The 18,920-nt window shown below is 43.5% G+C and overlaps 1 protein-coding gene across 4 annotated transcripts in view; it reads right to left on the reverse strand.

Moving 5' to 3' along the window:
* Positions 1-18,920, reverse strand: part of LYN (LYN proto-oncogene, Src family tyrosine kinase) — a 109,178-nt gene that overhangs the window by 85,187 nt on the left and 5,071 nt on the right. The window contains exon 1 of one of the 4 annotated variants that reach the window (XM_059901975.1): positions 18,700-18,716. The exons of 2 other annotated variants lie outside the window; for them this stretch is intronic. The gene's annotated coding sequence lies outside the window, so the exon portion shown is untranslated. Of the gene's footprint in view, positions 1-18,699; positions 18,717-18,920 lie in introns of those variants that run through there. One more of the 4 variants, XM_059901976.1, reaches the window with a different exon arrangement.

The raw sequence follows: 18,920 nt of genomic DNA on the forward strand, positions 1-18,920 counted from the left end.
ACAACCAATCCTGATAAGAATTCTAACAGATGGTGAAAGAGCAGCTCGGAGACAGGGGGTAATTGGCCCAGGGCTCACAGGGAAGACCTCGCTATCCCAGCCCTCTGCCTGAACAGGTGCCCCATCTCTGAGACTTTGGTCGATCTGGATGTAAAAAGTAAAAGAACAATAACAACTGAACGAGTTATGACGGCACGACGCTACTTCCCGGTTCCTACCACGTACTACCTTCTCGCTCGTGGGTCGCTTTGATGGAGCCTCAGTCTGCAGAGGTCACGAGCGACCCCTGAAACCTCCTCTGTGTCCCGGGGAGAGGTAAGTGGTCCCCCAGCACAAGGGAGATGCTCCGGGCCTGAGTGTGAGGTCCCCCACCGGAGCAGGAGGAGCTCTGTGTACCGACACAGCTCACAACACAGCCAAGACATGCTGTTTTGGAGGGTGAGGCTCTCCCAACAGGTAGGGTGTCCCGCCCAGATGCTTCTCAAGTGTGGGAGGAGACTGGGGTTAGCAGGCCCTCTAACCCCAGGAGACTCGCCACCCTCCTAACTGGTGCCCAGTGTGGTCGCCTCTCCTCAAGGGACGGGGAGCTATTCTGGGCACGTATCGGCTCTCGGGACATCTGACATTCTGAGATGGACCATCCGAATTCACCGATCTGAACATTATCCCCTAACAGCCCACAGATTCCACAACGGCTGGATCTGGTCAAACGGTTCAACCTTGGTACACAAGTGGGGTCTCGAGGACAGCTCTAAAAAGCACTGATGCCTGGGTCCCCCACTGTCCCCATTTCATTGGTTGGGGTGCAGCTTGGGCCTGGGGAGGATTAAATGCTCCTCCATTGACTCTAGTGAGCAGCCAGGGCTGAGAACCACTAGAAAAGCCCTGCTCTGAAAAAGAATTCACAATCCAATAGTGTTGGGATCCTTTTATCAAGTACTGAACTCCTCGCCAGAACTGAAATCATAGCAATGGATGTGCCATAGATGGTTTAACTTCAGATGCCCTGTCGGCTAGCTGTGACACAAACTATCCCGTATGGCATTACAATTCCATGCCCTTATGCCAGAGTGGCGTTGGAATTTATCCACTGCCAACCTAACCCCATACCCAACTCAAACCAGAAAAAAATGTTCCGGAGGGGAAAAAAAAGGCTCTGACTGATGAGTGGAACCCACTATTGAAAATTTGCTGGTGCAGTAAAGTTGACCTTCCTATCATAACTAGGCTTCTGTGAACATTAGTTTTGTTCTATAAACCTGATGGCCCCAAATGGAGAGTTATTTAGTCCTGGATTTGGTTACACTCTAGCTGTAAAGGAAATGGTAGTATTTACAAAGTATTAGCTTTGAGGTACATTTTATGAAAAATATAATTCACTTATACTTATCTCAGATTTATCTATTACAATACCATCACTATTTATTCCTTTATTTCAAGAGTCATTCTACCTTATTGTTTATAATCAGCACTCAGAGAACAAATGTTTATGATTGATAAAGCAATGCTACTTCAAGTTTCAAACCCCAAGATCTACATAAAGGATAAAACACTATAAATTCTACATAAATAAACAATAGTCAGGCTAATCATCACTTACAAATGTGAAAGTCTCAATAAACCCAATGAATTCAGATTAGACTATCAACACAGAAATAGAAAGAACATACAGTAAAGAACAGCTTCCTAGGAAATAATTTATCCCCTGATCTTAAAGGTAAAACTTAGAACAGCAGAAAAATTTTAACCTGTTTATTTCATGAAACACTGGCGATCAAAAACATATGTACAGTTGACCCTTGAACAATGTGGAGTTAGGGCTGTTGACTCCCTCGCAGTGGAAAATCCACGGTAACTTTACAGTCAGACCCCATATCCGTGTTTCTACGTCCTCGGATTCAACCAAGGCAGATGGCATAGTACTGTAGTATTTACTGCCGAAGGTCGTCCAGGTATAAGTGGGGCCATGCAGTTCAAACCCATGTTGTTCAAGGCTCAACTGTAATTCAATTCATTATTCTTCTCTTGTTGAGGTTTAGTACATCTTGTTCAACTCTACCCCACAAGTCTGGCACACAGGAGGCTTAGTAATTTTCCCTGTTCCCCACGAGCTCACGTTGTTCTCTTGAAGATATTAAAGAAACAGTCAAAGAGGGGCTCCATCTAACATCTGCTCTACTGTTCGTATAAACGCGATGAGACATTTTTTTAAATGATGACACATCATCACTCACTCATTTGGCTTTTCTCACCCCAGATTCCTGTGTCTGTCTAGGAATGAGTCCATTACGAGCCTGGGATAGTTTATTACCCAAATCATGGTCCTAATGCCCTTTTTGGCTTAGGTTCTTCTCATCTGTTTATCTTTGGTTGAGCCAGGAAGTGCAATTAGACAAAGACTTAGCACGAGCTACTCAGCTAGGAGTCCTCTCCTGCTGCATCCAGCCCAGCCTCTGAAAGATCTCAAGTTCGTGGCTGGTCCTGGATGCAGCTGTGGTTCTACGGCCTGAAGATTCTTACAAGACTAGCAACGGGTCCAAACTGTCAGTCAACGGGGTGTATTTCAGTGTATGACCCATGTTCCTTCTGGATCGGCATGGAAAATATGGATACAAGACTCTGCCGGCTCCACCCTCATCCCCACAGAAAGCAAGAATGACACACCACCTCTGCAAATGCCCAGCCTTCGGGTACCGTATTTGGGGGCTTTTGGTCCAGGGAAATCCCCAGAAGTGTTTCCAGCCAGGCCACAAGATGGACCAAAAGAGGATCCTGTGGGGTCCCAAGAATGAGCACAGGACTGATGGAGAGATTAAATGGCAACGTTTATGCTAAAGTCAATGTCAGAACACTTCTGCTTATACCAACTTCATCAAGACCAGCGAAAACTGGGGTTTTACTTAAAGAGTCACCTGACACCCCAGGAATGAAAGGAAATAGAGGGATCCTAATACATTTTCCCTTCTAAAGAAAAAGTTAAAGTCTTATCCACTTTTTTTTTTTTTTAATTTTATAGCTACTTTATTTATTTATTTATTATTTATTTTTGGCTGTGTTGGGTCTTCGGTTCGTGCGAGGGCTTTCTCTAGCTGCGGCAAGCGGGGGCCACTCTTCATCGCGGTGCGGGGACCGCTCTTCATCACGGTGCGCGGGCCTTTCACTATCGCGGCCCCTCCCTTTGCGGGGCACAGGCTCCAGACGCGCAGGCTCAGTAGTTGTGGCTCACGGGCCCAGCTGCTCCGTGGCATGTGGGATCTTCCCAGACCAGGGCTCGAACCCGTGTCCCCTGCATTAACAGGCAGATTCTCAACCACTGCGCCACCAGGGAAGCCCTCTTATTCACTTTTAACTTCTTTTCGGAGAGCTAGCATTCAGAAATGGAAATAGCCATTCAGGAGCCATACAGGAGACATGGGGCAAGGGGTACCCAAGTGCTGAGTGAAAACACTGGCTAGATAGTTGACATGCTTCCCAGGGAATAAACTGGTTTAACCCTGGCTTAACCATCAATGATCTTAAACTCATTGCTGCAAATGCCACAAAGAACAGAGGAAGGGAATGGGCCAAGGACAGCTGTATGACTCACCAGATCCGTATATTCTTTGCCTATTATCCAACCCTTTGCCATTAGTCATCTATTAACTACAGTCTTAATAACCTTTCAAATACAGCTTTGAAGCTGTTTTTTAGAGAGTTATGAGAATGTAAGATAATGCTTAATAGGAAGAAAAACACAAGCTGGATAAGTATTGAGCAAAAGAAAATTGTGGAGTAACTGCTGAAGGAAAGGCTAATCCAATCATGATTCAAACTTAGCTATAAAACAAATGATTTGCTTTGCTTTGCCAGCAGAGGAAAATCATTCTCTCCCAACAAATGGTGACCAGGATAATAGAGAGAAATTAAGTCGCCAGCTGAAGTTAATGCACATAAATTCAACTGGCTTAATCCTGATCATGCTTTAAACTCTTAATGTTTAGATTTTTGGTGCGATTTCAATGAATTTTTTTCTTGGTCTTTGCAAGCGGTGATGATAGTAAGAATGACACCAAGTTGTCAGAACTGGGGGGGTGGGGTCTTTCTAGCTTTGGCTCTACTACTGGTTTTGAGTGTCTGGGCTTTTTTCTCCCACAAGTCAGAGAGGTTGCACCTTGGATTCATGTAGTAGTAGAGTGGGGCTTGAGAACCAGACTTCCGGGGTTCAAGTTTGAGCTCCACCCCATAGAGACATGATATTGGGCAAGTTAATTAACCTTTATTTATCTGAAAAAAAGGGGATAGTAACTGTATCGATTTCATAAGGTTGTTGGGAGGATTAAGTGAATAAAAACTTAGCAAGCGTTTAGAATAATGAATGACGCACAGCCTGTGCCCAGTAAAAGTCTCTGCCCCATATTTATTATTAGTCTCCCAGGAGAAATCGCATTCCTGTGTTTACATTTAAGTTAATGTATAAAGTCAACATGATAAACTATCAAGGATATTACCGCTCTTAGATAGCCTCATCCACCAGAAGGCAGACAGCAGAAGCAAGAAAAACTACAATCCTGCAGCCTGTGGAACAAAAACCACATTCACAGAAAGACAGACAAGATGAAAAGGCAGAGGGCTATGTGCCAGATGAAGAAACAAGATAAAACCCCAGAAAAACAACTAAATGAAGTGGACATAGGAAACCTTCAAGAAAAAGAATTCAGATTAATGATAGTGAAGATGATCCAGGACCTCGGAAAATGCATGGAGGCAAAGATCGAGAAGGTGCAAGAAATATTTAACAAAGACCTAGAAGAATTAAAGAACAAACAAACAGAGATGAACAACACAGTAACTGAAATGAAAAATACACTAGAAGGAATCAATAGCAGAATAACTGAGGCAGAAGAATGGATAAGTGATCTGAAAGACAGAATGGTGGAATTCACTGCTGTGGAACAGAATAAAGAAAAAAGAATGAAAAGAAATGAAGACAGCCTAAGAGACCTCTGGGACAACATTAAACACAACAACATTCGCTTATAGGGGTCCCAGAAGGAGAAGAGAGAGAAAGGACCCGAGAAAATATTTAAAGAGATTATAGTCGAAAACTTCCCTAACATGGGAAAGGAAATAGCCACCCAAGTCCAGGAAGCACAGAGAGTCCCAATCAGGATAAACCCAAGGACAAACACGCCAAGACACATAGTAATCAAATTGACAAAAATTAAAAACAAAGAAAAATTATTGAAAGCAACAAGGAAAAAATGACAAATAACATACAAGGGAACTCCCATAAGGTTAACAGCTGATTTCTCAGCAGAAACTCTACAAGACAGAAGGGAGTGGCATGATATATTCAAAGTGATGAAAGGGAATAACCTAGAACCAAGATTACTCTACCCGGCAAGGATCTCATTCAGTTTCGATGGAGAAATCAAAAGCTCTACAGACAAGCAAAAGCTAAGAGAATTCAGCACCACAAAACCAGCTCTACAACAAATGCTAAAGGAACTTCTCTAAGTGGGAAACACAAGAGAAGAAAAGGACCTACAAAAACAAACCCATAACAATTAAGAAAATGGTCATAGGAACATACATATCAATAATTACCTTAAACGTGAATGGATTAAATGCTCCAACCAAAAGACACAGGCTCGCTGAGTGGATACAAAAACAAGACCCATATATATGCTGTCTACAAGAGACCCACTTCAGACCTAGGGACACATACAGACTGAAAATGAGGGGAAGGAAAAAGATATTCCATGCAAATGGAAATCAAAAGAAAGCTGGAGTAGAAATACTCATATCAGATAAAATAGACTTTAAAATAAAGAATGTTACAAGAGACAAGGAAGGACACTACATAATGATCAAGGGATCAATCCAAGAAGAAGATATAACAATTATATATATATATGCACCCAACATAGGAGCACCTCAATACATAAGGCAACTGCTAACAGCTCTAAAAGAGGAAATCGACAGTAACACAATAATAGTGGGGGACTTTAACACCTCACTTACACCAATGGACAGATCAGCCAAACAGAAAATTAATAAGGAAACACAAGCTTTAAATGACACAATAGACCAGACAGATTTGATATTTATAGGATATTCCATCCAAAAACAGCAGAGTACACTTCCTTCTCAAGTGCACATGGAACATTCTCCAGGATAGATCACATCTTGGGTCACAAATCAAGCCTCAGTAAATTTAAGAAAATTGAAATCATATCAAGCATCTTTTCTGACCACAACGCTATGAGATTAGAAATCAATTATATGGACAAAAACATAAAAAACACAAACACATGGAGGCTAAACAATACGTTACTAAATAACCAAGAGATCACTGAAGAAATCAAAGAGGAAATCAAAAAATACCTAGAGACAAATTACAATGAAAACACGGTGATCAAAAACCTATGGGATGCAGCAAAAGCAGTTCTAAGAGGGAAGTTTACAGCAGTACAAGCCTACCTCAAGAAACAAGAAAAATCCCAAATACACAATCTAATCTTACACCTAAAGGAACTAGAGAAAGAAGAACAAACAAAACCCAAAGGTAGTAGAAGGAAAGAAATCATAAAGATCAGAGCAGAAATAAATGAAATAGAAACAAAGAAAACAATAGCAAAGATCAATAAAACTAAAAGCTGGTTCTTTGAGAAGATAAACAAAATTGATAAACCATTAGCCAGACTCATCAAGAAAAAGAGGGAGAGGACTCAAATCAATAAAATTAGAAATGAAAAAGGAGAAGTTACAACAGACACCGCAGAAATACAAAGCATCCTAAGAGACTACTACAAGCAACTCTATGCCAATAAAATGGACCACCTGGAAGAAATGGACAAATTCTTAGAAAGGTATAACCTTCCAAGACTGAACCAGGAAGAAACAGAAAATATGAACAGACTAATCACAAGTAATGAAATTGTGATTAGGGTGTGACAAACCCACAGCAAACATCATTCTCAATGGTGAAAAACTGAAAGCATTTCCTCTAAGATCAGGAACAAGACAAGGATGTCCACTCTCGCCACTATTATTCAACATAGTTTTGGAAGTCCTAGCCATGGCAATCAGAGAAGAAAAAGAAATAAAAGGAATCCAAATTGGAAAAGAAGAAGTAAAACTGTCACTGTTTGCAGATGACATGATACTATACATAGAGAATCCTAAAGATGCCACCAGAAAATTACTAGAGCTAATCAATGAATTTGGTAAAGTTGCAGGATACAAAATTAATGCTCAGAAATCTCTTGCATTCTGATGAAAAATCTGAAAGAGAAATTAAGGAAACACTCCCATTTACCACTGCAACAAAAAGAATAAAATACCTAGGAATAAACCTACCTAGGGAGACAAAAGACCTGTATGCAGAAAACTGTAAGATACTGATGAAAGAAATTAAAGATGATATAAACAGATGGAGAGATATACCATGTTCTTGGATTGGAAGAATCAATATTGTGAAAATGACTATACTACCCAAAGCAATCTACAGATTAAATGCAATCCCTATCAAACTACCACTGGCATTTTTTACAGAACTAGAACAAAAAAATCTTAAAATTTGTATAGAGACACAAAAGACTCCAAAAAGCCAAAGCAGTCTTGAGGGAAAAAAACGGAGCCGGAGGAATCAGACTCCCTGACTTCAGACTATACTACAAAGCTACAGTAATCAAGACAATATGGTACTGGCACAAAAACAGAAATATAGATCAATGGAACAGGATAGAAAGCCCAGAGATAAACCCACACACCTATGGTCAACTAATCTATGACAAAGGAGGCAAGGATATACAATGGAGAAAAGACAGTCTCTTCAATAAGTGGTGCTGGGAAAACTGGACAGCTACATGTAAAAGAATGAAATTAGAACACTCCCTAACACTATACACAAAAATAAACTCAAAATGGATTAGAGACCTAAATGTAAGACTGGACACTATTAAACTCTTAGAGGAAAACATCGGAAGAACACACTTTGACATAAATCACAGCAAGATCTTTTTTGATCCACCTCCTAGAGTAATGGAAATAAAAACAAAAATAAACAAATGGGACCTAATGAAACTTAAAAGCTTTTGCAAAGCAAAGGAAACTACAAACAAGACGAAAAGACAACCCTCAGAATGGGAGAAAACATTTGCAAACGAATCAACGGACAAAGGATTAATCTCCAAAATATATAAACAGCTCATGCAGCTCAATATTAGAAAAACAAACAACCCAATCAAAAAATGGGCAGAAGGGCTTCCCTGGTGGCGCAGTGGTTAAGAATCTGCCTGCCAGTGCAGGGGACATGGGTTCAAGCCCTGGTCAGGGAAGATCCCACATGCCGCGGAGCAACTAAGCCCGTGCACCACAACTACTGAGCCTGCGCTCTAGAGCCCACGAGCCACAACTACTGAGCCCACGTGCCACAACTACTGAAGCCCAAGCGCCTAGAACCCGTGCTCCGCAAGAAGAGAAGCCACTGCAATGAGAAGCCTGCGCACTGCAACGAAGAGTAGCCCCCGCTTGCCACAACTAGAGAAAGCCCACACGCAGCAACGAAGACCCAACGCAGCCAAAAATAAAACAAATAAATTTATAAAAACAAATAAACAAACAAAAAAACAAAGACTCTAATTTAAAAAAAAAAAAAAATGGGCGGAAGACCTAAATAGACATTTCTCCAAAGAAGACATACAGATGGCCAAGAAGCACATGAAAAGCTGCTCAACATCACTAATTATTAGAGAAACGCAAATCAAAACTACAATGAGGGTTTCCCAGGTGGCGCAGTGGTTGAGAGTCTGCCTGCCAATGCAGGGGACACGGGCTCGAGCCCTGGTCTGGGAAGATCCCACATGCCGCGGAGCAACTGGGCCCGTGAGCCACAACTACTGAGCCTGCGCATCTGGAGTCTGTGCTCCGCAACAAGAGAGGCCGCGATAGTGAGAGGCCCGTGCACCGCGATGAAGAGTGGCCCCCGCTCGCCGCAACTAGAGAAAGCCCTTGCACAGAAACGAAGACCCAACACAGCTAAGAATAAATAAATAAATAATTTTAAAAAAAACCCTACAATGAGGTATCACCTCACACCAGTTAGAATGGGCTTCATCAGAAAATCTACAAACAACAAATGCTGGAGAGGGTGTGGAGAAAAGGGAACCCTGTTGCACTGCTGGTGGGAATGTAAATTGATACAGTCACTATGGAGAACAGTATGGAGGTTCCTTAAAAAACTAAAAATAGAACTACCATACAACCCAGCAATGCCACTACTGGGCATATACCCTGAGAAAACCATAATTCAAAAAGAGTCATGTACCACAATGTTCATTGCAGCTCTATTTACAATAGCCAGGTCATGGAAGCAACCTAAATGTCCATCGACGGATGAATGGATAAAGAAGATGTGGTGCATATATACAATGGACTATTACTCAGCCATAAAAAGGAACGAAACTGGGTCATTTGTAGAGACGTAGATGGATCTAGAGACTGTCATACAGGGTGAAGTAAGTCAGAAAGAGAAAAACAAATATCGTATATTAACGCATATATGTGGAACCTAGAAAAATGGTACAGATGAACTGCTTTGCAGGGCAGAAACAGAGACACAGATGTAGACAACAAACGTATGGACACCAAGGGGGGAAAGCGGCCGGTGGGGGGTGGTGGTGTGACGAATTGGGAGATTGGGATTGACATGTATACACTGATGTGTATAAAATGGATGACTAATAAGAACCTGCTGTATAAAAAAATAAATAAAATTCAAAACAAAAAAAAGGATATTACCTTCCACATGCTATAATCACGAACTTTAAAAAATAACCTTTTAAGGTTAAATAAAACACATCAACCTGGGAGTCAAGCTGGCTTGCATCCCATTTACTTAGCAGCTAAAAGAGCAAAGTATTATCTCTAAGCCTTGGTTTCCTTATCAATACCAAGAATATCAATAACACACCTTCTAAGGAATTGGTCACCTAACAGAGGACACACACTCAATAAATGAATGCTATTTTTATTATGTTTTCTGTAAAAGGTAATCATTGCCTGGTATGAAGGTCAAGCAAGTAATAACTGTGCTGGCGTCATTACAAGATTCTTCCGGGAATTCCCTGGTGGTCCAGTGGTTAGGATTCGGCGTTTTCACTGCCATGGCCCAGGTTCAATCCCTGGTTGGGGAACTAAGATCCTACAAGCCACGCAGCCAAAAAAAAAGGAAAGAAAGGAAGGAAGGGAGGAAGGGAGGAAGGAAGACGTTATGGAAAAACCCAAATAAACTTTTTCGCCAACCCAGTAAGATTCTTCCAATTAAGAAAGAAATTGGGGACTTCCCTGGTGGCGCAGTCATTAAGAATCCGCCTGCCAATTCAAGGGACATGGGTTCGAGCCCTGGTCCGGGAAGATCCCACATGCCGCGGAGCAACTAAGTCCGTGTGCCACAACTACTGAGCCTGCGCTCTAGAGCTCGCATGAGCTAAAACTACTGAGCCCGCGTGCCACAACTACTGAAGCCCAAGCGCCTAGAACCCGTGCTCTGCAACAAGAGAAGCCACTGCAATGAGAAGCCCGCGCACCGCAACGAAGAGTAGCCCCCGCTCGCCACAACTAGAGAAAGCCCGCGTGCAGCAACGAAGACCCAATGCAGATATAAATAAATAAACAAACAAACAAACAAATAAATAAAATTAAAAAAAAAAAAGAAAGACATTGGCTTTCCCTTCTGTGCCAAACTAACCACTCCTAGCTCCTTTTCTCCTTGAGCCTCAGACATCAGTCTTTGGTCTGAAAAAAGTGAGTTCAGTCTGGATCCTGAGGCTTATCATTATCTAGTCTTCAGTAAGTAAGACAGTCTAGATTTGGGGGCCTATGAGCCAGAAAGGTCCTTTAGCTCCCTGCAGAGCCCAGGCAGCATGGAAAAGTTAAGTCATCCTGGTGTGGTCCCTCTGTCCATCGTTCATCCAAACATTCTTTCCCTCAGCAACACACGGTGCTTCTGAGCTTGGACAAACATTTCAAAATGCACTTCGGGCTCAAGTCCAAGCGCGCATCTAGGTTCAGAAGACCACAGCCTTTGCAAAATCTTTTCAGTCATTTCCATATCGTCGCACAGAATAAGCTCCCTAAAGACTATGATGGCCAAAAACTGATTACTTGGGCAAACAGAAAAGCAAATAGGAAATGTTTGTGAGGCCTCTATTATGTTTCAAGTACATCCACATAAATAATCACAGATGAACTTCAAAAGACCTTCTGTTATGAATCTTCACATGACCCATGGCCACAGGGAGACGTCGAGAAGTCAGGTGACTTGCCCAAGATTATATCTCCAACTGTGAGAATTCATACCTGCGAAGGTGGAGCCAGGTCATGTGACCGGGTCCGCTGTCTGTCATCCCCGGAGGACGCTCCTCTCACAAAGAAGAGGAAGAATTGGCTCAAATGATCCCATTTCACCTGAGGCCTGTGAGAGCCCACGAGAGGCTATGGTCATGCCCGTTCTCCAGGCGGGGAGCTGGGGCTCACAGACGCTGCTCCCGCCAAGTAAACCTGGGGGTTGAGAGCAGTGCCATCACCCCCGGGCAGCAGGGGCGGGGGGGGGGGGGCAGGCGGGGAGGCAGCAGAATGCAGCAGGGCAAATGCCCACACTTCACCCCCAGAACTTAAAACTCCGCTTCCCAGCATTCCCTCCGTAGGAACTTCCATCCAGGCTTAATAGCACTGCCCTTTACTACCATCCTGGAAGATTCTGCTGGAGAGGACCTTTATTTATTTTTTTAAGTAGAAGAGCTAAAAGAGAGTAACTACTACGCGTACCTGCTCCTCAGGCATCTCAAGGCAGCGTGGCGCGACACAGCCACGCAAGCTCCTAGACTGCTACCAACGCACAGCCCACCACCTCCAGCAGATGGGCAAGGAAGCCGGCTGAACTGTTTCCCCATCTTTTCTCTTTCTAGTCTCAGCTGAGGAATGCACTTCTTCACCGGAAACCTGCCCTGCTCTGGCCGGTCCCCTTGCTAATCCGCCCCTCCCTCCGTCCCCAGCTTCCCTCCCGGTTCCAATCTTCCGGATCATCCAACGGTGAAAACGCAGAGAGCAAGCATCAGCAGCTGTGGCCAGAGGAACATGAACCTGGGGCTGGAACTGCAGGCAGCCAAACCATGGGCTCAGTGACCCCCCCGGGGTGGGGTCATTCCCAGCCTTGACCTCGGGACCACAACTGTGACTTCCTCGCAGGAAGGTGGGCACCTCCGTACTCTGCTGCCTGTGTGCGTTCTTCATATTTCACATGAAATAGAAAGTTATACTCCTCGTCCTACTTTAAAAAATATTTTAACTTCCTGAGCATATTGGAACAATTCTACCATTCAGAACTAATGGATGGGAGGGCAAGTCAAATGCATGCATATTCATGACCGGCGAGCATCCAAGAAATGTTTTCTGAATCATGAATAGATGAAGCATTACTTCATGGGCTAATGCATTCCGCAGGTCAAATGACAGCGCTCTCTCACCCCCAACAAAAATAAATGTCAAAACTACGAGAAGCAGAACAGTCAGTCAGTCATAAGGGTACTGTGTTTCTTCACATCAAAAAAGAGAGTCCCATTTTATGAAGACCGTCATAACTGAATTCACAAAGCCAGTTGGTACTTTTAAATGTCTGTGTGCACACTGGCTCTGTGTCACACAGCAGGATGTTTGATTACTTGTGGGTCACTGGAAACCACCCTTATCACACCCATGTTTCTAAATTTGCATTTATACATTTACTGAGCTATGCAGAGATGGGTAGAAAAACAAGCTATGTATGGCGAGCGCCATCTAATTTTACTAACTAATGGTTGAATAAACAGGTATGTAAATAAGGCTCCGATCAAACCCAGTGTGAGAATTTTAGCAACTGAATAGCCAGGGTATAAAACCAGACCAGGACTTGTCCTCCTCCCACTGAACTGCAGTCATTCAACACAGAGATGCCGATGCCAGCCAAACCCACAGCTTGAAAAGCTGTTCATCTGCCAAACCAAATGCCTTTGTACTGCTTTTCAATTTCTAACACTTTATTGTGAAAAAACCAACACAGGAAACTCAACTAAAACTTGCCGCAGGAATGTAGATGCCTTTGAGGAGAGAGAGCGTGGGGAGGTGCAACTGGAGATACTGTGGGTGAGCATCGTTCTGCTTCCCCATCTGGGGGAAGTTACATGAGGGTTTGCTTGGAGCTAGCAAGCTATGTGTTTGCATTTTGCTACATGTACATTACACTTAAAAGAAAAAAAACACCTCCACACTGGGAAAGCGTAAAAAAAATCCTCCTCTTCACACCTATGAAGAAAAACTGCATTAGAAATATTCTTTCCTATTATGTGATTTGGAATTGGGGGTCCGTGGCTAGAAATGACAGAATTAGCAAATCAGAAAACACCTTTCAGAGGCATCTAGTTCACCTTTTCTGAAAGGTCCTGCAAGAGAGTCGCTTAGCCTGTGCTTACAAACTTCTGACTTGTAATGGAGAAGGACCACTTCACACCCCAGCCGGGTCCCCTGCAGGCCGCTCTGATTGTTAGAAAGCTCCTCCTTACTCTCCAATCCCGAACCCTGCCTTGGTAAAATTCTCCATTATAAACTCACACCACAGCCATTACAAAATCTTGTCAGCCATCAATCCACATGGCCCTGGATTAACGCAGAGTTAGAGACCCCGTCCCCTTCCCCGCAAACAACTGAGCACCAGTCAGCTAGGTGGGCAAATCCCCAGTCAGAACAAGGGCAACTCAGCAAACTCAATGAAATGTCCTCCAGACCACCCTCATCTATTTGTACACATTTCTGCTTATCGAGCAACTTCTTAAAACTCATTTTTTTAATTGTAATAAAATACACATAACGAAATTTATATCTTAACCACCTTTAAGTGTACAATTAAGTACATTCATAACCTCACACAACCATCACCATCCATCTCCAGAACTCTTTTCATCTTGCAGCACTGAAATTCCAGATCCATCGAACAACAGCTACCATTCCCCTTCCCGCAGCCCCTGGCAACCACCATTCTACTTCCTGTCTCTATGAATTTGATTTCTCTAAGTACCTCATATAGATGGAACCATACAATATTTGTCCTTTTATCTCTCTTAACATACTGTTCTCAAGGTTCATCCGTATTGTAGCTTGTGTCAGAGTCTCCTTCCTTTTCAAGGCTGAATGATATTCTCTTGCATGTATAGACCACATTTTGTTTATCCGTTCATCTGTTGATGGATACTTCAGTTAGCTATTGTGAATAATGCTGCTATGAACATGGGTGTACAAATATCTCTTCAGGACCCCACTTTCAATTTTGGGGGGTCTACACGCAGAAGTGGAATTGCTGAATCAAAAGGAAATTCTGTGTTTAATTTTGGGAGGAACTGCCAGACTGTTTTCCCCAGCACCTGCACCATTTTATTAATCCCACCAGCAGTGCAGAAGGGCTCCAATTTCTCTGCAGCTTCACCAGCATTTGTTATTTTCTGGGTTTTGTTTCTGTGTTTGGTTTTCTGGTTAATTCCATATCCTCCCTATCCTGTGCTCTAAGCACTTACACACTGCCTTCCTTCTTACCAGAACTACTTATTTTCTGTGCACTGATTCAGATGCCCTGGGATTTCCCGAGCAAGGTGATGGTCACACCCACGACCACAGCAAGTTAGTTTGTCAGCCTCTGGTGTGTGAACAGCCCAGAGAGAACAGAGTATGATCAACTCTTTAGGACAGGAAGTTCACACTTATTAAGGTTTATACCCACCACAATGCCTAACACACAGCACTCAATAAATATACATTTCAAAAATCCATTGTGATTACAAAAGCCCAGTAATCAGCATTAATGCCACACCGGTCTGTGTGACTAGGAGAAACAAAGAGCAGACAACCACCTACTGTGTACATCACAAATTAGTAATCAGGATAACCTATACTATCTTCCTTCCAATTTCCTGACTTTCACATAAGGCTTTTTTTTCTTTATCCTTTATCCATGTCTCACTTCCCTACTCTCCTCCCTCCCCCACTCCTTTTCTGTTTGTATCTTAGGACTATCTATGGAGCATTATTTTTTTTAATGATTACCGTCCAACCCAAAGTACACCATTCATGAACCAATCACTTGCAAGAATAAGAGCCTTTGACCAATCAGGGCCACCCTGTAGATGGGGACGCAGAAAACGTCTGCAGAAACTTCAGTGGAGAAGATGGATCCTGATGTGATCTGGGTTCTGTAGGGAAGACAGGCAGAGTAATAGTGCTGGGTGGACAGGCCAACAGTCGTGTCCCTACACATCCTGTACTTACAGCCACAGTGGATGGATATTCAGTCAATCCGACTGGCTGGCTTCAACTGCGCAAAAACAGTGCAGAACTAGAACTGACAAGCAGAAACTATGGAAATAAAACATTGTAGCACAAGAGAAAAGCTTTCTAATATCCACAGCTGGACAAAAATGAAACGGGCTGCTTTGGGCAACAGGAATATCCCTATCACGGTGCTTTTCACAATGTGACCTCCTTACATGCGTTAGAATCACCTGGGACAGACCCTAACTTTTGAGACCCAATGTTCAAGGGAAAGTGCCTATGTGTGAGACACACTGACAAAATCTCTTCCTTCTCTCAGAGTCTGTGCTTCTCATGCTTGATACTAAGGCAGATGGGTGATGTCAAGAGCCCGGTGGTTGACACTTGACGCCAGGGGGAACACGTCATTTGTTAAATTGGGCTGTACTGGGCTGCCTTAGTTGAAGACATTAACTACAGCAATAAGGTAACATTTGAGTCATTTACCAAAACGTCCAGAAATTTTTTTCCTACTAGACTCTTGAAAGGTTATCCACTGGTAAAGGAATTTATGGCAAATGACAATTAAATCCTCATTTAGTGGTTATCTTCATTTATTTAAAGCTTTGAAAATAACTGAAAACCATAAAGTAAAATAAACGCAGGCAGTTATGAAATTGTTGAATTTTCTTTTTTAAATAGATTTGGCATCGTTAAATTTGAAACAACTGGAAAAGTCAATGTGGTCCAGAGAGACAAAAACTAACTCTTTCGGTGCATGTTGGATTATGCTGATGACCATAAACTGTATGTTAGAGATTTCTTTGAAGCAGGGACTGCATCCACTACCCCCATGTCACTCCTCAGATTATGAAGTCTCTCGTTCTTTAAGGATGTCTCCCTTCAAAGCCTCCGACCGGTGAATTCCTTCTCCCCCCATCCTACACAGCTCAAGCATCGTCCCCTCGCTGCCACCAAGAGTCCTGTCCTCCTGTGTGCAGGGCACTCTGTATGTACACGTCTAGGGCAGCACTGAGCACACTCTGAAAACCACATTTACGCCCCCATGTCCCACTCCTGAGGGCATCTTTGAATGCAGAGGCCATCCTGCTCACGCCTGTAGCCTCCGGCAATTCCCGGTACCTCAGGAAGATCACAAGTTCAGCTGACCCACGACAGCGGAGGCTCCAGCCCAGGGCAAACACCGTGCTGGGAAGGATGGCCTAGGGCAGACTCCCCCGCTAGACTCTGAACTTTACCGACGCTGAGACAGCGTCTAAGCCTTGCACTATTATGTGCCGGCTGTGTCCCAGAAACAGCGTCAGAGGTTACGGATCCACTCTGCTAATCCCCACCACACACCTGAGAAGCAGGTGTGGTACCGTTATCGTCATCTTATAAATGAAGAAATGGTGAGAATAAGTCACAAGTGTTGGAGCGCAGAGTGGGCTCAGGTTTGTCTAACTTGGAAGTCCATCTTCTTTCCACCGTATGATATACCATCTTTTCTCAAGGTTAAAATGAATAATCCCTCGTAGGCACTGAATACATCAGCTATTCAACATGCCATGTCTGATTATGCAAGGGCGTTCCTCGCATAACTGCCAAATTATGCCATTTTGTCCAACCGTCGCCATTCCTAACTATGGTGATGCCTTTAATACACTAATTTGTACGTGGTAAGAACACTGCCAACACCGAGCTGCCGCCGTACAATAACTAGCCTCCATTTAAATCAAGTGGAAAATACCGATAGCCCCACAGAAACTCAGACCTCAACTCCAAACTTATTTCTTCAGCAGTGTTGCCTCATCAGGAAGATTCGGATAAATGTCTGCGCAAGCGCCTCACCATCCGGGGCAGTCGTCAAGTTCCTACTCGCTACTGACTACAAACGATGTAGTCTGATGTCACGTCAAGTAGCAATAAATGTTACTTTCCGGCCCCAGATTAACCTCTGTGGAAGTCCCCGTTCCTCCCCCGGGTTAATCATCCTCCTATTCAGAGCAGACAATGAGTGTCTCAGTGTCGCTTCATTTTTTGGCGACATCACCAATACTTTATTATGGAAGAATCTAGGCAAGAAGTTGATTGTGATGGGAAAAAAAAAACGGCTGCCCGTAAAAAGGCGCCACCATTCACCTCCGTCTACACAGTGCAATGCAACACTGAGTCCTGCGGACAAGGGTCCTCGGCGCCTGCGCGAACAGCCCCACCCCTGCCTGGCCGCCCAGTGGTGCTGCACGAACCAGTCTCTTCTCCCCCGGCCCCCCGCGGCTCCTTCTCCCCTGCGGGGTTTCCTCCCGATGCTGGGCCTGACTCATGGTGGGTTCTCAAGAAACTCAGCCCTAAATATAAGTAAATATAAGTGGACGCTTCTTTAGAAAAATATCCTGTCTGCTTACAACGTTTGCAACGCATGAGCTCCTCCAGGGTCGGGTCTGCCTGCAATGATATCCACATAGCCATCATAAGGGCTACTTTTGCCCCAAAGTTTCCTGATCGCTCCAACTCCCCTCTGCCGCCACGCTGGCTTATTACACGTCATCGCCCCTTACACCGCTGTCCTAAAACCATATAAGTCATGCTCTTTGTAAGAAAATAGAGATCTACAAAAAAGAAAAATCAGCGTTCTCCCATGACCCAGAAATAATCAGTGCTGAAAACTTTAAACAATTACTGACGTGCATAGCTTATAATTATGCGTCACACAGAAATATTTTAGTTCAGAAATGGTCATATATATTACGTCTCAGTTTGTGTTCAGCTTTTTAAAAGCATCTTTCATATCGGGAAATGTAATTTAATTCTATTTTTAAAGACATTTGCAAGGTGTACCATTCATCGTATGGATGTATCTTAATTTATGTTTGTGTAATAAACCCCCTTACTGGACTGCAGCTTGTGGAATTGCTGGGACCACCTCTGTGCATTTTATTTTATTTACTTATTTATTTATTTTTGGCCACCCCACTTGTGGGATCCTAGTTCCCCAACCAGGGATTGAACCCAGGCCACAGCAGTGAAAGCCAAGCCCTAACCACTGGACCGCCAGGGAAGTCCACATTTAAAACTCTGCCCCATCTCACCAAGCTGGCCTCAGAGGACTGCCTGGGGTCAGACTCCCCGGGGTCAGACTCCCCCAACAAGCTGGGAGGAGGGGCTTTTCACCAAATGTTCTTTCTTTCTTTTCTCTTTTTTTTGGCATACAGATGGATGCACATTTGGGCCCAAGGTAAAATATGATGGTTCTTGCTACGGATCAAGGTTAAGAAGTTTGAAAGTCACTGATCTATCCCAAATGTTTAACAAGAGGCTATAGCTTGAGTAATTTTTAAAATAGCACTCAACACTGTAGTTAGGATTAAGAAATTATTATAATACCTGAACATTAAAAGATTTCAAAACGTCCACTCAGACTTTTGTAACAGTTTCCATGATGCAGAATTTCAAAACGTCCATCTTTCTGTGGCTGAAAAACTCCAGCATGGCCGCCGCGGGGCTCTGCCCGAAGAGGCTCCACCCTGAGGGCGAGGCTCATTCTTTTTCTCCCTCCCCTTCCCTTCTCCCCCCCCTTCCCCCCTCCCCCTTTCCCCCCTCCCCCT

The sequence above is a fragment of the Balaenoptera ricei genome, chromosome 17 (assembly GCF_028023285.1).
Source record: "Balaenoptera ricei isolate mBalRic1 chromosome 17, mBalRic1.hap2, whole genome shotgun sequence".
NCBI classification, from domain to species: Eukaryota; Metazoa; Chordata; class Mammalia; order Artiodactyla; family Balaenopteridae; genus Balaenoptera; species Balaenoptera ricei.